This window comes from Sylvia atricapilla, chromosome 2 (genome assembly GCF_009819655.1).
Source record: "Sylvia atricapilla isolate bSylAtr1 chromosome 2, bSylAtr1.pri, whole genome shotgun sequence".
Classification (NCBI taxonomy): Eukaryota; Metazoa; Chordata; class Aves; order Passeriformes; family Sylviidae; genus Sylvia; species Sylvia atricapilla.
The window spans coordinates 92,519,242-92,544,118 of NC_089141.1; positions in this window are offsets into that span (position 1 = coordinate 92,519,242).

Sequence of the window (24,877 nt, forward strand, 5' to 3'; positions counted from 1 at the left end):
TTTGGCCCTAAATATGTGTTTGATTAGGCTAATCCTGTCTGTGCAAAATTAGCATTCCAGAAAGGCAGCACACGGCAATTATTTACAGAATACATTTATCAGTTATATTTGGAGTTCATAGCTTTAGTGGTTAGGACAAGGAACAATAATAATTGTAATAATTTGAAAATCCAATTTGTTTTCAGATGTATGATAGTTAAATGTGTTTAAGGAAGTTGTATATGCAGACTTCATAAAGGTTGTACCAGCAAGCTTTGCTCTTTAGTCCTTGAAGACAAACCATAGATTTGGAATAAATGTAGGAGAGGTTGAAAGGCTGACTTTGAAACTAGAGTTAAAGGAAGAATTCACAGTCCCTGAGTCTCTGCGAGCATTTTGAAGTGCATCCTCTCATTTAATTTCCTCTTCCAACAGAAGGACTGCACAGTTTCTCTACAATCATAGATATGCATAAAGCCGTAATTGTGGCAGCTACTGGCTAAGGAATTTAAATAATTCATATTGATAACCCTTAGAAATGTACCATACAGAGGACCATGGTTCCTCTAATGGTTTATAACACAAATTCACAGGAATATGAAGGGGTGTAGGGAGAAGTTTAAAATTTTTGGGGTAGATTTAGAGTTTTGAAAAAAAAAAAACTATTGAACATCTTGATACTGTGGAAGGTTACCTGTCATATAATTAATTTTTACCTAGGTAATATCACTAATGTAATACTTTTTTCTATGTAGTTAAAGCCTAAAGTTAAAAAGATCATCAATAGCTGAAAAATATATCACTCCTTGCTATAGCAGGATTGAATCTTATACTCTAGTCTTCATAACTAGCTTTTCTGAGCATTCAAATACCCTTCATATCTCACTGGGATGCTCTCTTCATTTTTTTATTTCCCTTTAAATCACATTATACATGATTTTTTATTTCGTGAATTTGATCAACTTGGAAAAAAATTGTATGAGACTCAGTACACTGAGATGTCTTAAAATTACACTTCAAGTGCATATATCTGAAGGTTGTAGCCTCTTCTTCCTCTGCTCTTTCAAATGCAAAAACACAGGTCTGCCCAAAAGTGCAGTTGAAATGTTAATGACGAACACCCCTAGTGTGCCAGCAGAGGAAACCACCATTATTTATCTTCTTTTCTACTTCAAACTTCCAGTTTAAATAGCTTTCCTTAAAGGCACTGCTGAAGCCTAGCACCAAACCAAACAATAACAACACCACAAATGAAAAAACAATTGTCTTTCTTCCTTGCTTGTTTTCAGCTGGGATTCAGTCTATTTTCTTCCCAGCAATGCTTTGTTCAGAGTTAGGGTGAGAATAACGTTGACAAGACACTGATTTTTAGTTGATACAGAGCAGTGCTTATAATAAGTCACACTTTTCAATTTCTCATCCTGCCCTGGCAGTGAGTGGATGTTCAGTGAATAAGGAACAGGGAGGGGACACAGCTGGACAGTGGGCTCCATTTGACCAAAAGGACATTCCATGCCATGTGATACACTCAGCACATAAACAAAGAGGAAAGGTAGCCAGTGGGGAGCATTGCTTGGGAACAGGCTGGACACTGGTCAGCTGAAAATGAAAAATTGCTTTTCATTTGCATAATTTGTCTTGGATTTTTGTTTATTATCATTATCATTATTGTACTGTTCTTAGCTCATGAGTTTTTCTTACTTTTAGGCTTCACATTCTTTCCTCCATCCCACTGTCTGTGTGGCTCAATTGCTGGCTGGAGATGAACCATGAGTTATTTTCCTTTAATCTTCTTTTGCTTTCTAATTCTTGGGTAAATTTAGTTGTTATTTTTACACACAGAAACCTTTGTTTCAAACAAATAATTTTTTTTAGGCTTCATATTTAATTTATTTCTCTATAATTTTTTGTTTCTCGCTCTTGGTCATACATTTGTAGATTAGAGATTAAAAGATAAAAAATTGAAGTTTTTTGGGTGATAAACAAATATCTAATATGTCCTCTTACACCTTCAAATCATGAAACAGTTGTTGCATGAAGGGACTTAAAAGAGGCCATGTTAGATTTCAAAGAATGTGTAGATTTTTTCAGAAAAGAAAAGAAGCTGGAAAGATTGAAAGTGGATAAAACCCAACTGATAGTTTAAGTTATAGGAAAAACAATTATGCAGGTGGAACTAGTTAGAAAATATGTATTAATTAATATTATTTAAAAATTTTACTCTCCAATTTCATCTTTTTCAAGATGCAATAGTTAAAAGAGGTCTCAATGACAATATTTTTCTAGGGATAATTTGATTGTGAATTCCTTTGCTGTAGTGCATTTATAATAGGGAAAATTGTGTTGCAGTGCACATATATATTCCATGGGAAAAATAAAAAGAAAAAGAGAGTGTCCTTATGTTGAAATAACACAGGACTAAAAAGTTAACAATGGTCTGGTAAGTAATTTGACCCTTTTGTTACTGTAATACAAAGTTTGTTTATAGGATCTAGTTTTGTGTCATCTGCAAACTTGCTGAGGGTGCACTTAGTGCAGTCATACAGAAGTCACCAGTGAAGACACTGAACAGCACTGGCCCTTGTATCCTTGGAGTACAGCACTAGTTACTGGCCTCCAGCCGAACTTGGTGCTGCTGACCACAGCACTTTGAGTTCAACAGCTCTTCAGTTTCTCTTACTCATACTTGATCTATTTCTCTATAAAAACATTATGACAGATGGTGTTGAAAGACTTGCTAAACTCCAGATAAACAATATCCGCTGCTTTACTTTCAGCCATTCTCCTTCTGTACATCTTAGCTGCTGTATGCCAGCTGGTGGATGGGGTCTGCAGCTTGGGACCCAGAGAGCCACAGCCACCCCAAAGGATGTCTCGCTAGAAACAGCTCCTTGGGGGGTCAGGGCGCTCCTCAGCTGGCAGAGGGGCTTCTCAGCAGCGGGCAGAGCAGTGATTTTTCAGCTCAGTGATTTCAGCTTTCAGTGATTTCAGCCCAGTGCTCTTAGCTCATGCCCTTGCGAGTTAGCCCCTCTTTTAGCCGGCCGTGGTGAGAGAGGGAGAGGTCTCGTATGGAGGAACCTCTGCTGGCCAGAGGAAACCCAGGGGTTTTTATGGGACACCAGGGTGGGAGGAAAAGGGTACAGAACCAATCAATTGTAACAGATCTACATAAAATCCCGAGGGGGCTTGTGGGTCTCCAGCCAGGTCGCCGTGGCTAGGAGGTTTGTCTTTGTCTTAGGTGCTCTGGCTGAAGTGGCGAAATTGTTCCTTGACTCCTCAGCTTGGCTCCCTCCAGGGCAGAGCAGCCGGGGCTCCGCCCACCTCCACACTGCTGCGCAGACCACTGACTCCCTCCTGCAGTTCGATTCCTTGACAGAACAGTTTCTACCAGCTCACACTTCCCACGGGAGAGGAGTCACCCTACCTCGTGCCAGGCCCAGAGAGGGGCACCAGGAAAATCTACAGCCACAGGTGCGTGTTTTCCCTTGGGAGCTCACACGGGGTGGAGGCCTCTGATGGGCCAGGGGCTGTTTCTCCAGGGATGGTACTGGGGACTGTGCGCTGTGGAAAGTCACTGCTGCTGTCCAGGCTGTGGTCACCACCCTTGGCTGAGCTTCTGGCCCTTTTCTGTGTATACTGGCTGACCCTGGCAGCTGCACCCCTAGCAGGACAGAAAGAGAGATCATTGTCAGTGAACTTGGGTACTGCAGTAGCAGGATGCTTGGTTAGATGCCCTTCCCAGAGCTCCTTGGCATTAAATCACACCCCAGCTGCAGAGGAAGTGTTGTTTCATTGCTTGGCTCACATGGCTGGAATACTTCTCACTCTAATTCTGAAGACAAGATAAACCTGAATACAACAAGCTTTCATTTTCATGGGAGTCCTATCCCCTAAGTAGAAGTTGCAGGATGTTCAGAAGTTTACTAAAATACTCAGAAGCTGAGTTTTAGGTAAAGCAGAAAAGAAATGTTTACCTTGAATAGAAGGAAATTGAGTTGAGTTACTTATAGAACTCTACAAAAAAGAATTCTTTTGCACCTTGTAAGATTCTGAATGTACTTATGATTCAATGATATTTTCTTTCTCTTGGGGCAGCATATGAAGGATGTTTCTCATAACAGAATTTAGAAATTGAGAAATATTGGAAATTCTGTCATTTTGGATGGCACTTCCAATGGAAATTACAAATTGTTTTTACTTCATCTGGAAGTAAATTTTCCTAAAGAATGTATTTTTGTTTCTCACGCCATCTCCCCCTGAAAACATGTGCTTCACCTTAAAACTTCTAAGAATTCTGTTTTTACCTCAAAATCTGTTATAATATTTTCTTACTATAATAATTTCATTTTAAACACAACATGCTGCATACTGACATTAAGAGTTAGCAAAAAGAAGCATTTCAAATACATAGAATATTTGTTCTATTCTTGAGTAGTTATCTTGCTTTTATTATTTTTGTTTCTCATGACACTAACATTTGTCTAGATAGAAAGGGCATTTCTAAGAAAGAAAAACAAATATACCCTCTTTCTTTCAGGGAGAATAAAATGAAATTAGTTTTTATAAAGTGAAAAGAGGTATTGAGTGTTCTCTCTCTGACTTTTCAATAAGGTTATTTGTAGCAGAATTTGCAGAACTCAAAAGTGCCATTTGCCTCAGGAGTACAGGAGATACTTCCTGTACCTTCTAAACTGTTGCTTGTAAATTCTGCTACTGGGGAGCTGATTCCATTTGCAAAGAGAAATTTTGCCTCTTAGGATACCACATCTATTTACTGTTAATCAAAGAAAATTTCAAATAATATAATCATGAATTGGTTTGAATTCGAAGGGGGTTTAAATATGCTCTAGTTCTAATCCACTTACTGTGGATAGGGATGCCTTGCCTAGACCAAGTTGCTCAAAGTGAAGATGCTCCTAAGTTTTTTTTTAAGAAATGCAGAACTATAAATTTCGTATAAATTAGGCAATACCATGTTTTGTGAACTTTGGAATAAGGGGAAATAAAAGCATTCAAGGTTTTTCCTCAAGGGAGGAATATATCTATCTCTACTTAAGTAGGGTATCAACTGAAAATATTGAATACGGTAAGCTGTTAGAAAGTTTGCCTTTAAATGCAGACAAATTTCAGTAACATAAGTTATTATTTTTAATAGTATAACTGTTTTGGTTACATTGAAATAGAAATGGAGACAGGTATACAAATAAAATCAGAAATTTAGCAATTATGAAAATATAGCATGTTTCAGTAGCTTCAACAGGCTCTGAAGCACTTTATTGTGAGGAATATGATGTGTCCTATGGTTCTGGATTTCTTCTTATGTGGGGTTTTCTTCTTGGCTTGTACTTTGTGTCACTTTTATGTTTCCTAACATGCTTTTACAGTATCTAGTATTTCATTGGTCTATAGCTCCAGGTTATATGAAAATTTTATGCCTTTTACGTTTTTTTATATACTATTTATTTGTTCTTTATTACACTGAGAACTGGTTTTGACTGCTTCTGGGTCTCCTTCTTTAAGAAGCACAGAAAGCCAAAAAACCCACAACAAAACTCCTGCAATCATTAGTAGTTGTTTTATAGCTGCGGGCACAAACCAGTGCCTCCTTTCTTAAGTTCCAATGGCCATACTCCTCTTCCCTTCACACTGTATCTCTACTTTTCAGAGCCTCCACTGCTGTACCTGGCTTCTCTTTCTCTGTCCTGCTAAAGTCCTTTAAAAACACACATAGAGAAAGTTCAGAAAGCAGTGGCAGTTCAGATATTTTCAACAGATGATTAACTTCCTGGCCATCAGATTGATGGTTTTAGAAGGATGTGAAGGATGTAGTTTCAGAAACTACTGGGCAGATGGATCTGAAGAAGAAAAAAAAAAAAAAAAAGAGGAATATACATTTTTTAGGTACTAAAAAGCAGCTGAAAACAATTCTTAAAATAAATTATTTTCTGCGGTTTGCAGCAATATGTATTTGAAGTTTAAACCAATTCTAATAAAAACCTTCTGTGTGTCTGCCCTTACACATTTCATGTTTGATCAGAAAAACAGCACCTTTGTACAAGTGCTCATAAAGCATCCTTTCCATTATGGAGATTTTGATACTCTAAATAATTTTGTCATAAATTATTAATTATTTATGTAAAGATTACTTAAGTGTGTAGTTTTGAAAAACAATGAATGGTGCAGTAATCAAGTTACAATTTCCAAGCTAGAAACCATATAAATGGGAACATACAAGCTGGGTGTCAGGAAGCAGAAAGGATATATGACTTTTTGCTGAATCTGAACATTATTTCACTTAAAAATCTGCAATTGAATTATGGAGAAAAAATACTCCTAGTGATGGAAAGATTAAAAATTTAGTCTAATGGACAACATTTTTCTCATTTTCACAGTAGGATCATAATTGTATTTAACAGTACTTACCTTCTATAAATCTAGATTTAGGCTTTGAGTTAGGAATTTTGAATAAATGACTGTGGCAGGGTCATTTGGGTCTTCTAAAAATGCCTTAATATTCTTGCAAAGTATTGCACTCTGCTCAGGGGAAAATACAAGTTCTAGTTTGCCTAGAAAAGAAGGAAATGCTTCAGGATGCTTCATATGCTTTCTTTTTAGCTCCATAAACACATAGTCTTATTAAGACATAGACAATTACGTACCTCAAAGCATGTTATTTTACAAGATTACTCACCAACTAGTGCTTTTTTGCATCTCCTGACTTAGAATATCCAGGCTGAGAATAACTCAGTGGAGTTCTCTGCTGCAAGGAGTCCTTAGCTATTAGAGTGTCACAGTTTCTGCTTTTATTTCTGACTGACATATCTACCTTCCACTAATTTAGTCTTCTTTTACAAAATTTCTCTACTGTTGTGGTAGTTTAGCATGAATGTAAAAAGGTTTTTTTCCCTAAGGAAGTTCTAGCATGGATTGTGATTGACAGCTTGGCTGATGAATGGGAGTGTTTCTACGCCTCTGGAAACACAGTCTTGGATCATAAGTCTCAAGCGACTCATTCCTTTCCTTTTCCGGCCGGCAGGGAGGTAACATCACCCAGTGAGTTGGGGTTTGGGCTGGTCCCCCTGGGCCAGGCCTGCTGGGCCTCAGGGGTCCTGCCTGTGGGACAGTGGGTGAGGCTGGCCGTGTCCCCTCTGTCCCCTCCCGGCCCCTCCGATGGGGAGAGGAGGATTCCAGGTAGTGTTGGCCCTGCACCAGAAGCCTCAAAAAGAACTTTTTTTTTTTGAGAACTTTTCTCTGGAGCTCCAGGGAGCTGATCCAAGTTTGAATTGCTTTAGATCTGACCAGGGGTGGAGGAGGGTCGTCCATCAGTGTTCCTGAGCATGCGCTCTATCTCCCTTCTTTCCTCCATCCCCTGTGACCTTGAAGTTCGGAGAGTCAGCTGGAGAAGAAAAAAAAGACTCTGGGCAAAGACTTTAACTTTTCCCTCCTCCATGGAAGACAGAGTGATTTAAAATGTAGAGAGACAAAGTCTGTAAAAGAACTGAGAAAGACTCTTGAAAGATGGGATAGAAAAAATAGACATTTTTCACCGAACTTCTCTAGATGTGAATTATGGAAAAATGGACTGTTTTTATAATATCCTAAATGCTGCTTAGAGGAACGCAAGTTCTAGCCAAAGGGTTGTGTGTATTGATATACATGAGTTTTAATTGAGAATTTTGAATAGAGTATGTCCCTGATTCCTGGGAAAGAACAAGGAGGTCTCTATTTCTTTTGAGATAGAGGCAATTTTAATAATAGAAAAAATCCCTGTTTTGTACTAGAAAAGCATTCTTAAAATAATACCCCAAACATGTGGAAGCCCATTAACAGCTTGGAAAACTGTTAAATGAGTGAGACTGTACAAAATCTGCAGAAATTCCAGACGGTTGCAGATCTGTGGCCTTAAAAGCCACCAGACCTTTTCTTGTGGCGTGTTCTCCATAACTCTAGAGAGGCTTCTCTCCCAAGGTGGTGTAGGATCATGTTTAAATAGTGACGACTGACTGAAAATCATAGTTTTCTCTCTGTGGTGAGTGGGAAAGTGAACAGTTTGGGGGGGAGGGGAAAAGGTGTTTGAATGTCTCATTTTTTTTCTTTTTCTCTTTTTTTTTCTTGTATATTAATAAAATCTATATGTTTTTACTTTTAAATTGTGCCTGTTTTGCCTTTTTCTCCCAAAGTCCTATCTCCCAGTTGATAAACAAAATAAACAAAATTTAGCAAATGTAAATCCAAAGCATAAATGGTACGTTAACCAGAAAACTGAATTAAAACCACAACAATTGTTTCCTTACTTCTTTCCTTGTAATTTTTGTTCTTTCCATATGTCTCCACTTCTTCTATGCATTAATTTCTTCTGGACCAAAGAAAAATAGGATACTATACTTACGCATGGTAGACTGTTTGGCAAGACTGTGAAAAATAGTTGAATGGGAAGTGGAACAGGCTGGTCTGTGGTTTTTTTTTGTTTTTTTTTTTTTTTTTTTTTTTTTTTTTTTTTTTTTTTTTGTTTTGTTTTGTTTTGTTTTGTTTTTGGTTTGGTTTGGTTTGGTTTTGTTCTGTTTTGGTTTTGTGCACGTTTGTGATTGTTCAAGAATGCAGAAAACTGTTATGCTAGCTAACCTTATTAGCTCTCAGGGAAACTATTTACAAAAAGTTTTTGCAATCCTAGTATTGATTTTGCTGCCTTAGTTGTTTGGCAGTAATGAAGGAGTCACACATGACTACTTACCTTTATAGTTCTGTAGTGGAAAAACTAAGGGAATTTCTCTCAGTACTAAACAGTATAAACAAAGTCAGGAATAAAGAAGCTGTGATTCTTCTCTGGACTGCTGACGGCGTATTTTTGGTAAGGCTATCTTTTTCTCAGATCTCTAATGCAATGATGCAGATACTTTGTCCTTAAACAATAAATTGTTGAAGTTACCAGAATAATTTTTTTCAGTGAATTGATGAAAAACTGAGTAATTAAAGCTTGAGGGATGTATTGGATTGATGCATTGGAGTGGCTACCTAGAACAGAGCCTAGACTGAGTTAGAGAATAAAGCAGGTATTTATTAGAGGCCTTCAATTAATATACCTTGGGCAGTCAAAAGCCTCCCAGAGGTTACACCCAAGATGGACAATGGTCACCAGTTTTTCAGATGGGTGTAAGTTTGGCCTATTTGCATATCAGAGGTTAATTGTCCAATTACAGCCTCAGGTAATGAAGTCATATTCCCCTGGTTTGCTTTCACACCCCCATACACTTTTGTTTATACTTTTGGGCCTGAGGCAGAGTGTGTCCTTGGTTCTCAGGCCAGGCAGGGTTGTTTCATCTGACCAAAATGTGAAGAGAGCTTACTGACACTCTATGTGGAGTTCAGAGTCATATACTAATGCAGTACAGGGTCTGAAAAATATAAAAGTGAAAAACTTGAGGCATCATTACATTTTAATTCAAATATAGGAAGATGCCAAGCAACTGCTTTTATATGTCAGGTTATACAGAGATTTCAAAGCCAGAATCTTACAGTGGCAAGCCTCTTCCATAAAGGATTTTGGGTACTTAGAATACAGAAATTATGTGAAAGAAATTAGAATAGTATACAAACAAAGTGAGAACAATATGGATGAACTTCCAGCATATTCCAAGATATTTTCTCGAAAAAATCTTTGCAATTGGTGTCCTGAATTTCATTTTGTGAGATCGAATATGTGTTGATACTCCTTCAATTGACAGTTCAAAGAAAACAAGTGGCTTTTTCTGGCAAGGAGGGTTTCAGTTTCCTGATTATGCTGACTGCTTTTCCCTATTCCTCCTGAATTTGAAACTGAAGCTTGGTATTCTTTCAGTTATATAAATAAATCCATAAATAAAATGAAGATAAATGTGTACTCAAAATGTAATAATCTCATATCTTGCACAGAACTGATTCATTCTTCCTTTTTCTTCATTCTGTGCAGATATCTTCATAAGCCACCACTGCTAATTACTCAGTTGCTATTCAGAATGAGTAGTGCATCTCTTAAAGCCAGACAACTGAATGCTACTTTCATAATTATTTCAGTAAAATCCTCATTTAAATGTCATCAAATAATATGTTTATTAATTGAAAGCACTTAGTCTATCTAAAATGAAACTATTATTTTAATGAGAAATGGCATTTTATGTTTTAGCCAAGGTTTATCTTTGCAAAATCAGCACTTGTAAGAAAATTCTTTTAACTGAATTTGTCTCTCTATTGCAGTATTTTTTATTTTACATAGTCTCTGAGAAATAGTTTACTTTTCTTGATATATCATTAGATAAGCTTGCTTACTGTCAGATATTGAGGTCAAGAAAAGCAAATAATTTTAATTGGGACTAACTGATGTTTTCAAAAATTTTATTGTGATGAGTTTCCCTAAAACAAATGCAGAGAAAGATCCTTCTAAGGACCTTAGCCCCAGTTTTGCAATGCATTCCTTCTTTTTTGTCTTTGTAGTAGAAGCAATGTAGTTGTAGTAATCGCAGAAACAATGTAGTAATAAAATGAACCCAGTCAGGTGATTCTAAAATTGTAAAACTGTCAAGAAATATTTTTTAATTATATTTTCTTGAAATGAGCTTTAAGAAAATGAATGCTTGTTTTTCTATCTATCAAAGTAGGAAGCATATAACTTAAAATGACAATGTTCCTATGTGAAACACTGCCACCAGTTATAAAAAATGGGAAGTGTTATAAACAATGAGTAAAACAAAAAGTGGAAATTCCTGTGCAGGGAAAGAGCAAATAAGTAATGTTCTCATTGCTGCTCTCTGCTGCATGAAGGATGTCCATCTTTAAATAATGTACGAAAAATAGTTATAAGTGGTCTCTGAATCAGGGGTGGGGAAAGTCTAGTTTCAGTCTCACAGGATAGATAAGGTATAGCCCTTAATACAGAAATGAACATCTCGTAAACTAAAATTGTATTTTCTTGTCTTAGGTTTTCTTTATACAGTTGCTTCCATTCCTCAATTGTTTGGGCTTTTAAACTCTTACCTAAATTAAAGAAAACCGTTATTTTTCTAATAAAGATGATTCTAAATAAATAGTGCCTGAGTCCTGTGCTCTCATGACAGGTGATGTAATTACTTTCCTCTTAGCTTTTTTGGAGATTGCATGCTACCTGGAGAAAATTTGAGACATCCCAGCAATGTTAGAATATTTTTTGTTAAGTGGCAAGGGTTCATCATTAGACCTTTATTCTCACACTCAGCGTAATGAATCTACAACCCAGAAATTAAGGAAGTTCTCATTCCTCTGGTAGAACAATCAAAGGTAACATTTTACTTTATGAATAGCATTTGATTAGTGCTTGCACTGAGGTATTGTACTTTGCCAATAAATAGAAAGTGAAATCTGAGGAGGGTTTTTTTTTTGTTTCACTTATGCCTCAAAAGTAACTATTTTCCTTTCTTTCTATCCATCACCTTTTAGAGAATCTGAAAGCTGGTTATTTGAATGAGATACACACTGATTAAAAAGACAGATCTACATATTATGTTTAGGCTATGGGCCTGTGTGCAAATCCATAATATTGACAGAAAATCTGGACATATTTCTAGAATTAGCCCTGACAACTGTTATACTCCTTTATGCTTTAAAGATTTAAGACACATATTTTCCAAAGTTTAATGTAGAATATTTAAGTAGTTTTAACTTTGGAGGCTTGAGGAGACACAAATCACATTTTGATAACCATTGGGACAAATGAACTCATTATAATCTTCACATTTTACAGAAAGGGAAGTATTTGAGAGAAGAAAGATGACAGCCTAATATCTCTTTTAAAGAAGAAAATGGAGACGACACAAGTTCTAGACACATGTATGAACTAACATTCTAACTTGAAGATAAGCAATGACCACATTAACCATGGAGTCCTTGCAGACCAGATATTGCGTGTAATTCCAGCTCCTCACCTCAATCTCTGGGAAAGTGATGGATTATCTCATTCTGGAGACCATCTCTATCCACATGGGTGACAAGAAGATGATCAGGAGTAGTCAGCATGGGTTCACTAAAGGTAAATCATTCCTGATCTACCAGATTACCTTCTATGACGAAACAGCTTCCTGGATGGATGAGGGAAGAGCAGTGGATATTGTCCACCTTGACTTCAGGAAGGCTTTTGACACCTTCTGTCACAACATCCTCATAGGCAAACTCAGGAAGTGTGGACCAGATGAGTGGGCAGTGACATGGTGTGAAAACCAGCTAAACAGCAGATCCCAGAGTCATAATCAGTTGCACGTTGGACAATTTCATGGAGAACTGTCTCCTGTGGGAGAGATCCTGTGGTGGAGCAGGGAAAGGACTCCTCTCTGTGAGCAGTGGGAGAAACCTTGGGTGATGAACTGGCCATAACCCCCGTTCCCAGTCTCCTTATGCCACTGGGGGAGGAGGAAGTGCTAGGAAGAAGGGAGGGGTGGGAGGAAGGTGCTTTTAAGGTTTTATTTTACTTCTCATTATCCTGTTGTGACGTTGTTCATAATAAATTCAGTTCATGTCTCTAATTTGAGCTTGTTTTGCCCATGACAGTATTTGATGAGTCATCCTTCTTAGTCTTTATCTCAGCTTGTGAACCCTTCTTTATATTTTCTCTCCCTTGTCTGGCTGCAGAAGGAAGTGAGAGGGCTGCTCTGGTGGGTGCCTGGAATCCAGCCAGGGTCAACCCACTACAGTCGTCTTCGTTCCCCCCTCATGCTCTACACTGGGTGCCAAAAAGGACTGTAGTGTTGACCTTGGTTGGATGCCAGGTGCTCATCAAGCTGCTCTATCACTTCCCTTTCCAGTGGGACAGGGAAGAGAAAATAAGGATGGAAAACAGCTATCAGGCTGAGTGAGACAAGAGAGTTTACTAAAGCAAGAAAAAAATTGCACACAAGCAAGCAGAAAACAAAACAAAACAAATCTCTACTTCCCAGCAAAGGGAAAACAAAACAAAAAATCTCTACTTCCCATTTGTGAATGATGTTCAGATACTCCCCAGGAAGCAGGGCTTCAGCACATGTAGTGGTTACTCTGGAAGGCAAACACTATAAAATGACAAATGCCCCCCATTCCTCCTCCCTCTCTTTACTTTTATATCTGAGCTGATATATATTTATATGTTATAGAATATCCCTTTGGTAAATTTGAGTCAGTTGGACTAGTTGTTCCCCCTCTCAGGATCTTGGAGAGACAGTGCTGGTGCTGTGTCAGTGCTGCTCAGCCGTTATCGAAACACTGGTGTGTTATCAGCACCTCTACAGCCACTAATGCAAGGCGTACACTCTGAGGGCTGCTAGGAGGAAATGAACTCCAGCTCAGCCAGACTCAGTACACTAAATCTGCATACTTTTTTTAATAAATCAGAGTCCTGTGCTGCAATGATAAAACATCACAGTGAATAATATATTTTTTTACTGGGTTAGTTTATGTCAGGGCATAGATAATTTTCTGAAACAATTATGTCTGTGATAAAGATCTTTTCTTATGCTGATTGTGGTTCAAACATCACCACAGGTTTGACAGGATTTCATCTGTGAAACTTCCTAGTGGGACATTGATGTCATTCAGAAAATGACATGTAGCTGGTGAAGAAGAGGAACAACTTGCAGTTTATGGAGTGTATTGTTCTGGAAAATGCTGACATGAACAAAAGATAATCTTTATCAAGGACTTGTCTGCTCTTTTAAAATAACTTTGCTTGCATTTTAAGAAGCTCAAGCAATATTGGTTAAATGTTATAATGCATAAGTTAAGTGATTGTCACCAACTCCTTTGCATCTGTTTCTTTGCTCTGACAATTTTCTGTGACTTCTTAAGTAGTTTCTAAATCATTATGATTTTTCAAGTCAAGATGGTTTGTAGGATGCTCTTTACAGACTGGTAACAGCATTAGTTGCAAGGTCTTTTTAAAGATCATATTCAAGGTCTTTTTTTAAAGATAGGTGTTAGCTTGCTTTGAGTTTTGCACAAGAAACAGAATTATGATACTTAAGATTGGGTTAGGAAGAAAATTTAACTTGCAGCTCACTTTTCATTAGATTTTGAGAAGCCTATCACACAAATGTTATTTTGATTTGATAGCACATCGAGTTTAATCTTACAAAGACTTCAAATCTTATTTGTTTTTAGGGTTTCTAGGCTTCTGCTGCATCATCTGTATCTTTCTTTCTCTGGAGAGCTCAACTGCTAAATTATTTTGCAGCAGTAATTTGCTGTAATGTTAAAAATCCACATAGAGAGGAGATGGTTTCTGTGCTGTCTGTATTTGTGAGAGGTAATATGTCAAAACACTTGTTTGGCAAAAGCAGACCTGCTGACCTTTCCTTGTTATTAAGTGAGCAAGACATGACCAAGTTTTTCACTGAAAGAACAGCTAGCTCAATTCAGAAAATATTTGGAAGAGGTTAAATTCTGATTGTGCTAGTTGCTGGTGTTGTGCAAATATTGTTGGATGATCAAATTTGGCCCAGTAATAAGGTCAGAAAACTTTGTCTACTCTTTGGGTTCTGATGAGAGGGGTGGTATTCAAGCAGGTGGCATTTTCTCCTTTCAACAGATTTCCACAAAAGCTCACCTTAAACTATTTGTGCAAAAAGTCCTCCATGTGCATGTGAGCAATTAGCATATGGCAAGTTTGGCCAAGTTTTGGCTGAGTGACATCACAGAATCTGTTCACTTCCAGTTCTGTTGTCCAAATTAAGTTACTGAAGTTTTCTGATTCTTTTAAAATGTGTGAAACTTCAGTTATTTTCCATTCTTATCCCAGTGGTGTTTGGGGACTGATTGCAGATTCTACAATAACTCAAACACATCCTTCTGAAGGGGGCTCGGGAGGAAAGGAATAACTTCCCTGATTATTCTGCTTTGAAGTCTTTTGCTTCTGTAGTGGTATTTCCTGACAATAAAACTGAGATAATCTCTGATATTTTTTTAGGTATGGGGAACTGGGTGCACTCTTGGGAATCTTGCCTTTCCTGATTGTTTCTCAGCAAAGGAGATGTTTCTGAATATGATTCAATAGAGAATTAAGTTTCACCAAAGCAGAAGAAATATTTTAATTAAACATTACCAGCTGTGTTATCTACACTGTATTTTAGGAATTTTAAACTGCTGAAAAAGTCTTGATGAGTGAATTAACAAACAGAATATGTATTGTGCTGGATCTCTATTTTTGTGAAGTGCTTAGGCTTTAATGTGCTGCCTTAACATGTATTTTTAGGCAAGTTTGTGTTGTCTTTCATCTGTTACTATCTGTTCCAGAGTAGCCAGATGTGGGATAATGAACCTAAATACAGTTACATATACTAACTGGATTTTGTTTCTCACTTCAGGAGAATCCTTCAGTATCTGGGTACATCCTGTAGATTTGCAACATTGACAGACTTCCACTTTTAATGAAGAATAGGCGTGGCCACCCTCTGATTGAGGGTAGAAAATGATAATTCAATGTAGCAATCTCCTAGTGAGGCACTCGTATTTCATGCTCTGTAGTAACAGAAAGTAAAGAGCACTACATCTCTTCAGTATGACTGAGGCTCTTAGGCAGTTTCCCACATGGCTCAGAAACACCTTACATGTGCTTGGGTTAATGGTGATATTATACAGCCCTTCACTTCAAAACAGATTTATGTTTACTCACTTCTGACCATATATAAAACTGTATTGCTGTTCTGTCTTATTCCTCCTGCCCCTTATTTCCTTTATCATTTAGTCTGCACTCTAGGTTTTCTACTGCCTGCTCTTTGAAACCACATAATTTTCTTGGTCCTTAATCACTACTTAAAGCAAGCTGAACTTAGGTAAGAAGCTGCAATAGGACTGTAAAATTCCTTTTTGTTTAGAATTAATGAAATTGGAGGAAATCTCCAGTCAGTTCAGCACTCCTCACCAAGTGTTTGTGCAATGATGCTAATAAGCAATAGCATTTTATTTCTAACCTAAAAAACAAAAGATGAGGAGAAATCCATTAAAGTGATTTTTGATGTGCTATTTTCCCCTGATAATCCTAAACATGCATGCATCACTAAAATTAGGTTGAATTTTCAAAAATCAAAGCATGAACTTGATAAAAGGGAAGTTTTGAAATTGCTTCTGGACTATTGTCACAGTTCAATAATGCAGAGAAAGCTATAATACCATAAGATAATATATTCCAAGGTCTATATAGATTTGATACTAAACAATAAATAGTGTAAAACATACCTGGAAATACATCAAATTATAGAGGTATTTTTTTTTAAATTGCTACTCATAGAAAAGTTTAATTTAAAGTTTGAACAACAAGTTAAGAACTCTTTAAAAGATTGATAAATTTCTATTAAGTCTACAAATTAGTCATATTAGTCACAGTTTCTGAGACTGTCAAGCAAGATCTCTCTGCAATTCATGTAACCACCCACAGAAGTACTAATAATCATAACATAAAAGCAGATTTTCTTTTTATGGAAAGGCTCTCTGACACTGGTGTGGAGAGAGAGATGATCTCATTATGAGATGATCTGCAGAAAGCCATTCACTCAAAATTGTGTATTTCTCTGTTTCTTCCTGTGCAATCACCTCAGAGGATTTAATTCTGAAAAGTCTATCAGCAGAATATAAGGGTTTTAAACTTCACACTGTGTGCATAAATGAACATTTTTAAAACCCTCTGCAGTTTAAAATAAAACATATTAATGTGAGGTCCATTTGGCTTGTTAGTTGGCTGAGGTTTTTTTCCCATTTGAATGATCCTACATGTAGAATACAATGTCCATTTCAACTTGTTTGAGGACACCAAAACTAAAAAAAACAACTAAGCAATCAAAAGATCAGAAACAAAACACTTCAGAAAAGAGGGGGGAAAAAAATCAAGAGAAACATGAAAACAAGTATGTAGAATTTTACTCTGTCTTGCTCTAGTTTAACAATTATAAATATCTCTTTTCACAACCAAACTAATTTTTTTGAGAGTGGCTTTATTTTCAATTACCTAGTCTAAAAATTAAATTGTAAAATAGAACTTTTCAAAGCCATGATTTCCTGAATTTTAGAAATTTACCCTTGTTATTTAAACCCCTAAATTTTATATCAGGCTAGCCATTTTCAGCCTTTGGATCATTCCAAATCTATTTTAATAGGAGGACATACTTCCTAGGGGACTTTTCTTTGCATATTCAGAAATATGTGATAAATGTCTGTTGAGAGACATTAGGTAGAATTAAAAAATCTTAAGAAATGAAAAAGAAAAAATTACTCAGGTTCTGAGAATGACTAATTTTATCACAATTTATATTTTTTTGATATTTAAAGGAATGTTAGTGGTTGAAATTTAATCACCAAACATACTATAAGGAACCACCTAATGCACGAAAATGTGAGGTGAAATTGCCTTCAGCTCTGTTAGTGTTTTGGTTTAGACTGAAATTGCTTTTTTGCAGCATATCTGATCCTGTCTGCTGAGTGAGTTTGGTTCAATTGTACAAAAGCTTAAAGTGTGCAAAAGTGATTGTTTTCAGGTGAAACTGAACGAGAAGATATACTCAAAGAATTAACATGGTCCTAATGAGTTTTCAGTCCACAGGGCCACATTTCAGCCAGTTGAAATAGAATGCCTGGAACACAGATAGTGTGGGCATCAGGTCACAGAATCACAGAATCACCAGGTCAGAACAGACCTTTAAGATTGCCGAGTCAAATCCATGCCCTAACACCTCAAATAACCATGGCACCAAGTGCCACATCCAGTCTCTTTTTAAACACATCCAGGGATGGTGACTCCACCGACTCCCTGGGCAGACAATTCCAGTACTTTATCACTCTTTCTGTAAAAACCTTTTTCCCAATATCCAACCTATATTTTCCTTGGCCCATCTTGAGATTGTGTCCTCTTGTTCTGTCAGTTGCTGCCTGAAGAAAGAGACCAACCTCTCCTGGCTACAGCCACATTTCAGGGAGTTATGATAAGGTCACCTCTGAGTCTCCTTTCCTCCAGGCTAAAAAACCCCAGCTCCTCCAGTCATTCCTCATAGGGCTTATGTTCCAAACCCTTCACCATTGTCATTATCATCTGCTGTTTTGCTCTATGAAACTGCTTTGATTGTTCTTCAATATTTACTAGTCTAGAGATATATTATCAATATATATAGATATAAAATCATCTATATCATGATCTTTTGGACAGATGAATTTTTATATATATACAGAATTTCACAAAATAATGAATAGTAGGAATGGATAGTTTTAAAAATTGCATATCAAGAACGGGTGATTTTCCTAAGCTTCCACTTGAAGCTTAGGAGAAGCCTTCAACTTGCTGGCATAAAATTTAGTGAATTTTATGAGAGGAATTGGTGGCCCCAATGAAAATGATGTATTCATCTGTTCAATAAAGAGATTGCAAGAGACTGGTACTCATTTATGGGCTGAGGGGCAGAACAAGTCAAAGGGTGAATAAGAATTGGACTTTAAAAAGCTGTGCATACTTTAAGAGCAATACATCTTCAGTGAAAAGTGATTGTCCATGGAGGAAAGGTAATAAGAATTTCGTCCATGGAAAGGGAGATTGTCTTTATCATCAAAGACAAATATCAGTCTAGGAATATACTGAGAAACAAAGCCCTTGTTTTTTTTGAACTTCTCTTTTTTTCCTACCTTTGAGTGAGCATGGACAGTGTTGAAATTTCAGGAAACTGCAACACAGCTAACACACATTTTATTTTGTTTCTTTGTCTCAGGCAGAAGAATTCATTGAGATTTAATATCATCAGTTAAGGTAAGACACTGAGTGAAAGAAAATGTAGCATAAAGGGTTGAGTGTTGACAAGAGTAATGAATGATGAATCGCTACAGGAAGAAAAAAAAATAATTAAAAACATGTAATTTTTATGTAGTTACATTTTTTACTGATATATTAAACCTGTTTGACATTAACAGCTTCTCGTGTAACTGACAGAGAAGGGACAACTCAATGAAAAAAAAAATCAATAACACTAAACCCATATAAATATTAAAATAACTATCTTTGGGAGCTAGGTGGTTTCAGTATTTAAATGTGTTTATGAATGTAATTGTGCAGCATTTTACACTGCTGGTTGTAGTTGGTTCCAAATGGTTGCATTACATCATATATTCAACAGCCTCATGAGATTGTGTTTACAAGTACTTGACCATTTTCTTGACATTTAGCAAGGGGCATTCTTTGGTTGTCTGCATTTGATCGAGATTTTATAGTTTCAAAGAAAATTGGCATCAAGAGAAATTCATATTACGTTTTATTAATGGACAATCAATTTTCACTAAAGATGTATAGCTCTTACTATTAAAGTATGCACAGCTTTTTAAAGTCCAAATTTATTTACCCATTGTAGCTTTAAATGTTAAGCACTCCATGTTTAAGTCTGGTTTCCTACAGGGAGTTTGAGAGGCACAGCCTTCTGCAAAAAGAGAAATCTGCTGGACCGTAACTTCCATATTTCCAAAACTGATTTCATATTTCATCTTCAGTGGCATTACTGCTGTAAAAAAAAAAAAAAAAACATTTTTTATTTTCCTTCAATCATCCTTTTCAGTGAATTTGAAAGCAGGTGTGAGAATCACATTCTACTTCCCATAAGAGTAAGTGAGTCAAGATCTTGTTTCTGGCAAGATCCTGTGTAAAGGAGCAATCCTCTACAGAGTACATAGGAAAGAATCAACAAAATGGTTTGATATTACTCCAAAGAATAAAGTATTATCGATTTTTTTATTTTTTGCTTTTTCTACATAGTAAGACAAAATAAGAATATTACTGAGTATATTGTGAGAAGTGAATTTGGATGATAAGTTATGCAGTACCTTTATGATCCTTCTGGACCTTATCTGAACAGCTCTTTTAGAAATTATTAATTTTTCAGCTCTTTTTTATTAAGTACAACCTCTCTCAAGAGAGATTACTCTGTTTACAATTCAAACTGCAGTTGAAAGACACTTGGAAAAGGTTAAAAAAGAAAGAACAGTGTTAATTATGAAAAAACATAGATGGGTGAAGTATACAGAGTTTCCATGATTATATAATATTTTGTAGAAAATAAAGTAGGTTTTCCCATCATTTTAGCTAGTAAAGGTTTATGTATATTTGACTGAGTAGCAGAAGTCAGAAAATAATATTCAATTTTATTTCTTTAACCATCAAATAAAGGATGCAGGATCCAGCCTTATGTAGTCAAACAGAATTCTGTATTAGTGTTTATGTTAATAAATTCAACCTGAAATATATGCATATTTGTAAATTTATAATTTCATGGTTGGGAAATGTTGAGTTTTCTGCACTGATAAGTTAGGCAAATGCATTGCTCTATATTTTAATTTTCTTCCTTTTAATAATAACACACAATTATAAAAAAACAGTCAAGAAATACATTAGACTCCCAGAGCTTGGGAATGACCTATTAAAACATTTCTTTCGTGGAGGTGTTATGGAGAAGTATGAGACACAGCAGTGTGGAGCTGCTTCCCCAGTGGATCACAGTGCGAGTGTGAGCTGGGGTAGTGGAGGTTGAGATTCAAACCCAGCTTCTGCTTGAGGCACTTTTCACCTCCCAGTGGAGTGTTTTAACTTTCAGACCATCCTGCTGTCTGAACTGTTAGAGATAACTGCAAAGATTCAAAACAGGACCCTCCAGTCACTAGGGTAGCACCAAAGTCAATGACACTGACCAGCACAATTAAGTATACTGTGGGTTTCTTTCAGAGATGCATGGAAATTCCTAATGTGGCTTTGCACAAGGAACCATGAACATATTCTGAACCTTTTTTTAGGATGCCTGAAGTTTCTGGGGGAATAGTCTGTCCTTAACAGCAGCGGAAGGATGTCCCTTTCTGTTCTTCGCTGTGCTCACAAGAGAAATCACAGTGTTGTGCTTGTATCTGTTTGCTATTCTGCCCTCTGAATTTCTACTTCTTTCAGGTGGACTTTCCCCTGTTAAATGCCACAGTCCAAAATAACTTTCAGGCAAATTTCCCTTGGGCCTTCTAGGGTGTGTACAGATGATTCAGTACAGTGCTGAGCACAGAGAAATACACTACCGCATGTAGAAGTAGCAATGTAGCTCTGTTGTAGAAGTAGCAGTTCAGCTCTGTTGATGTTTCTATTTCTGACCAAGGTATTTTAATATATCACTCTCAAAGAAGAAATTTTTAAATGTAATATTATTCCTGTTTCTATTGAGGTATCAAAGAAGATTTTATCCAAAATAACATAAGCAAATTTAAATTATTGACCTTCCCATCTTTGTGGAGATTAGCTTTCAGGTAATATGAATACAGAAAATAGCCCATTAGTCCGGGTTTTCTTTAAAAACACATGAATACTAACCCTGACCAATAATGTTCTCTATTGAGGATGGTGTAAGACCCCATTCATACTATATAGTATATAGTATATAGTATATAGTATATACTATATACTATATACTATATACTATATACTATATACTATATACTATATACTATATATAGTATATATACTATATATAGTATATATACTATATATACTATATATTATATATATGTAAACTAGCTTACAAGTATTTCTGGTACAAATATCCCATATTCCATTGTGTGTTCTTCTGTCCCTGCTCTATTTCTAAAATATCTTGGGATTATAGGTTCGGTTTCCATTACAGATGTTTCCAGAGAGCTCATTATTGTGGGTTGGCTGGTTGCAGGGCTGATGGATACAAAGCTTGTTGGCTCTGGTACTGAACAAGGGGAATGTTGTTAACTGAAGCCATTCTTCTGACTGTGATGTGTTGTTCTCAGGCAGAAACACTGGTTGGGAGATTATTTTGAATTGTTTTATTATAATGGTACCTTTCACGAGGAATTAATTATATGGAAATGGAGCAATGATGATATGTGACAGTAATGGCTGCTGCAAGGCTGCCCCATTACATCTTGTTTACAGCAATGAATGTGAATTGTGTTTGTGCCAGTTTTTCTGTCAGACGTGAAACTCTGACTATGGCAATGGCAACAATCTACAAATTTTTTTTTTTAAATTCAACAGTTTTGAATGTCCTGAAGTTTCAAGGTTTTCTTGTGTGAAGAGAGAAGAAATGAGAGGTTTTCTTATTAATAGCTACAGGAAATCTCTGCTGAGCCAGGGTACACTGAGACAGCAGATAAGAAACAGATGTTTACAGAATGTGACTTATCCTAAGGAAGACAAATGGACATCTTCTGAACTGGACATCTGGCTCAGATTTAAGAGACCTGGGTTCAGTTCTGCCATGTATTTTCCTGAGCAAATTGTTTAGTCTCTGTACTTTGGTACCTCATCTGTTAAACAAGGTAGAACAATCCTTTTGCCTGACACAGCTAATAGCTATTTAGGACTGAGATTGATCCTTGTTCTGTGTTCCTACAGCAATAAGCACATTAATACCCTGCTCCCTGTGGGGCTCATCAGGTTCTGCTGCATCACAAATGAGTGCTAATTTTAAAGCTATGCAGATTATGGTGATAATTGAGTAATATTTTTCTTTTTCAATTTATTTCATACAAATAATTAGCAGAGTATACTGTGCTTTAGAAGAGGGAAGTCTGTGTTTGTGAGTAATTTATAGAGAAGATAAACGGAAATAGACTAGTTAAAAAGATGGAGATAGAGTATGCCCTCTTTTATGCTGAAACTGTTGAAGAATTGAAATTAAGAAGCTTTTAAATGGTGCAGTAATAACACCTGAAATCTGTAGTTGGCTAAGGCCCTAGGCTTGGATTTCTGCCAAATGGCATACAGAGACAGCTATGATAAATATCCTGTTCTCAGGGGGATTTAAGCATTTCAGGATGGATTTGACTATCTCTGGATGTCACTGGGGCCAAACTGAGCTGCAAACTCCTCTCCCAGGCTGCTTTTGTGGAGGCAGAGCTTGTGTGATCTCTCCTGGTTCCCTCTGGCCCTCCTCCAGCTCCTGTGATTTGCAGGCCAACTTTACTAAAGTTGATAGAGCAGAAGTGGGCTGAAGTTCCTCTGGCTTTCATGAAACGTGGCTGAGGCTCTGTCAGAGCTCCCTCTCAGATGAGGGAAGCTTTTGGATTCCTCCAGAAAGGAAAAACCTTCCATCAGATTAAATCCCTCTGGGGTTTCAGAGACCTCAGGCACAAAGTCCTGCAGTCTGTAGGAAATCAGCTTCCCTGGCTCTGCCCAGGACAGCATCTCCTGCCTTTTTAACTGCATCAAACCATGCTTGTCTTGAATTCAGGCGATGCTTCAATCTGAAATATTTACCCTCCAAGGAGAAGACTTTTAGTGACTTTGCAGGTTTTCAATGAAAGCTTTTTGGAATTTCCCACTCAGACAAGGCTTAGCTAGAAAAATGACAAATTCTCACGAGAGAAGCAGGAGAGGTTTTCACCACATTGCACAGGCTGTGGGGAAGGTCCACAATTAACAACATTTGGATTCCATGGAATTGGTATCCATGGAGTAATTAATTACAAAAATACACTGTAAAAATTAATATCCATGGAGTCACTGCCTGGGGTGTTCGAGGCAATCAATCCATCCCCACCCCAACTGCTTCTCCAGCATCTCCCTCAAAACAAGACCAGCTCAGGAGGCACCTCTGGGTGCTGTGTCCAGCCCTGGCTCCTCAGCCCAGCAGGGACAGGAGCTCCTGGAGCTGAGGAAGGGCCTGGAGCATCTCCGTGCCCATGAGAGGCTGAGGGAGCTGGGGCTGCTCAGCCTGGAGAGGAGCCCTAGGGAGAGGGGCCCTCGGTGTCCCTGGGTGTCCCCAGGTGTCCTTGGGTGTCTCTGGATGTCTCCTCTCTGTCTCTGGGTGTCCCTGTCTATCCCTGGGTGTCCCCATGTCTGTCCCCATGTCTGTCCCCGTGTCTGTCCCCATGTCTGTCTCTGTCTGTCCCTGTGTGTCCCCATGTCTGTCCCTGTGTGCAGGGAGGACAGAGCAGCCCCAGGCTCTGCTCCAGGCCCAGCGATGGCCCCAGAGCCCTGGGCAGGGACTGAGCCCAGCAATTCCCCTGAAATCCTGCCCTGCTCTAATCTGGACTGGAACCAATCCTTTTGGCTCAACATCCTCCTCACTTTTTTTTTATCTACCACATCACAACTTGCATTAGAGAGCTCTGACACAAGCTGCCTCCCGAGTTTCACATCTATTCGAGTGAAAAAAAAAAAGCAACAACAAAGAAACCAGTTTAGAAATAATTCTCTCTTCTTTTTTTTTTTTTTTTTTTTTTTTTTCCCTACCATCTTCTCCCTCCCACGCCCAGCACATGCCAACTTTCGAGTTTTGGGTTACCAAAATTAATGTTGATGTGGCTGCATCACTGAAATGAACAGGCCCAGGCTCATACAGGAACCTCCCAAGAGAGCCTGGAAAAAGGGAATTAAGATCCCACAGGAAGCTCTGTTGATTCAGTGGTATCCATGCACAGTCCTGAACTTGAGATTTTGGGGGGAAAAAAATCAGGAATTTTGGAGGGATATTCAGCACTCGTTGACCCAGGACTCTGTGGGAACACAGAAATTAAAGAGGAGGAGAGCACAGCAGCTCCAGGAGAAGCCAATCCTTCCATCCCAGATAATTTGTGCTTTCCATCCCTGGAAGTGTCCAAGGGCAGGTTGGATGGGACTTGGAGCAGCCTGGGATGGTGGAAAGCTCTCAGTGGAAAGTGGTTGAAAATGAGATTATTTTTAAGGTCTCTCCAAACCCAACCCAATCCCTGATTCCATGATGCCTCCCTGACTTTCTAAAAAAGCTCCAGGAATCAGGATCAAAGAGAGGAATTCCTTGGGCCACCTGCATCCCTCTGATCCCAGCCACAGCAGGAAGACACCAGGGAAGGAAAGGACAATGATTTAATAACCCAGAACAATGGGAGATTGACTTCAAACACCAAGCTTCCAAAAAAATCCCCA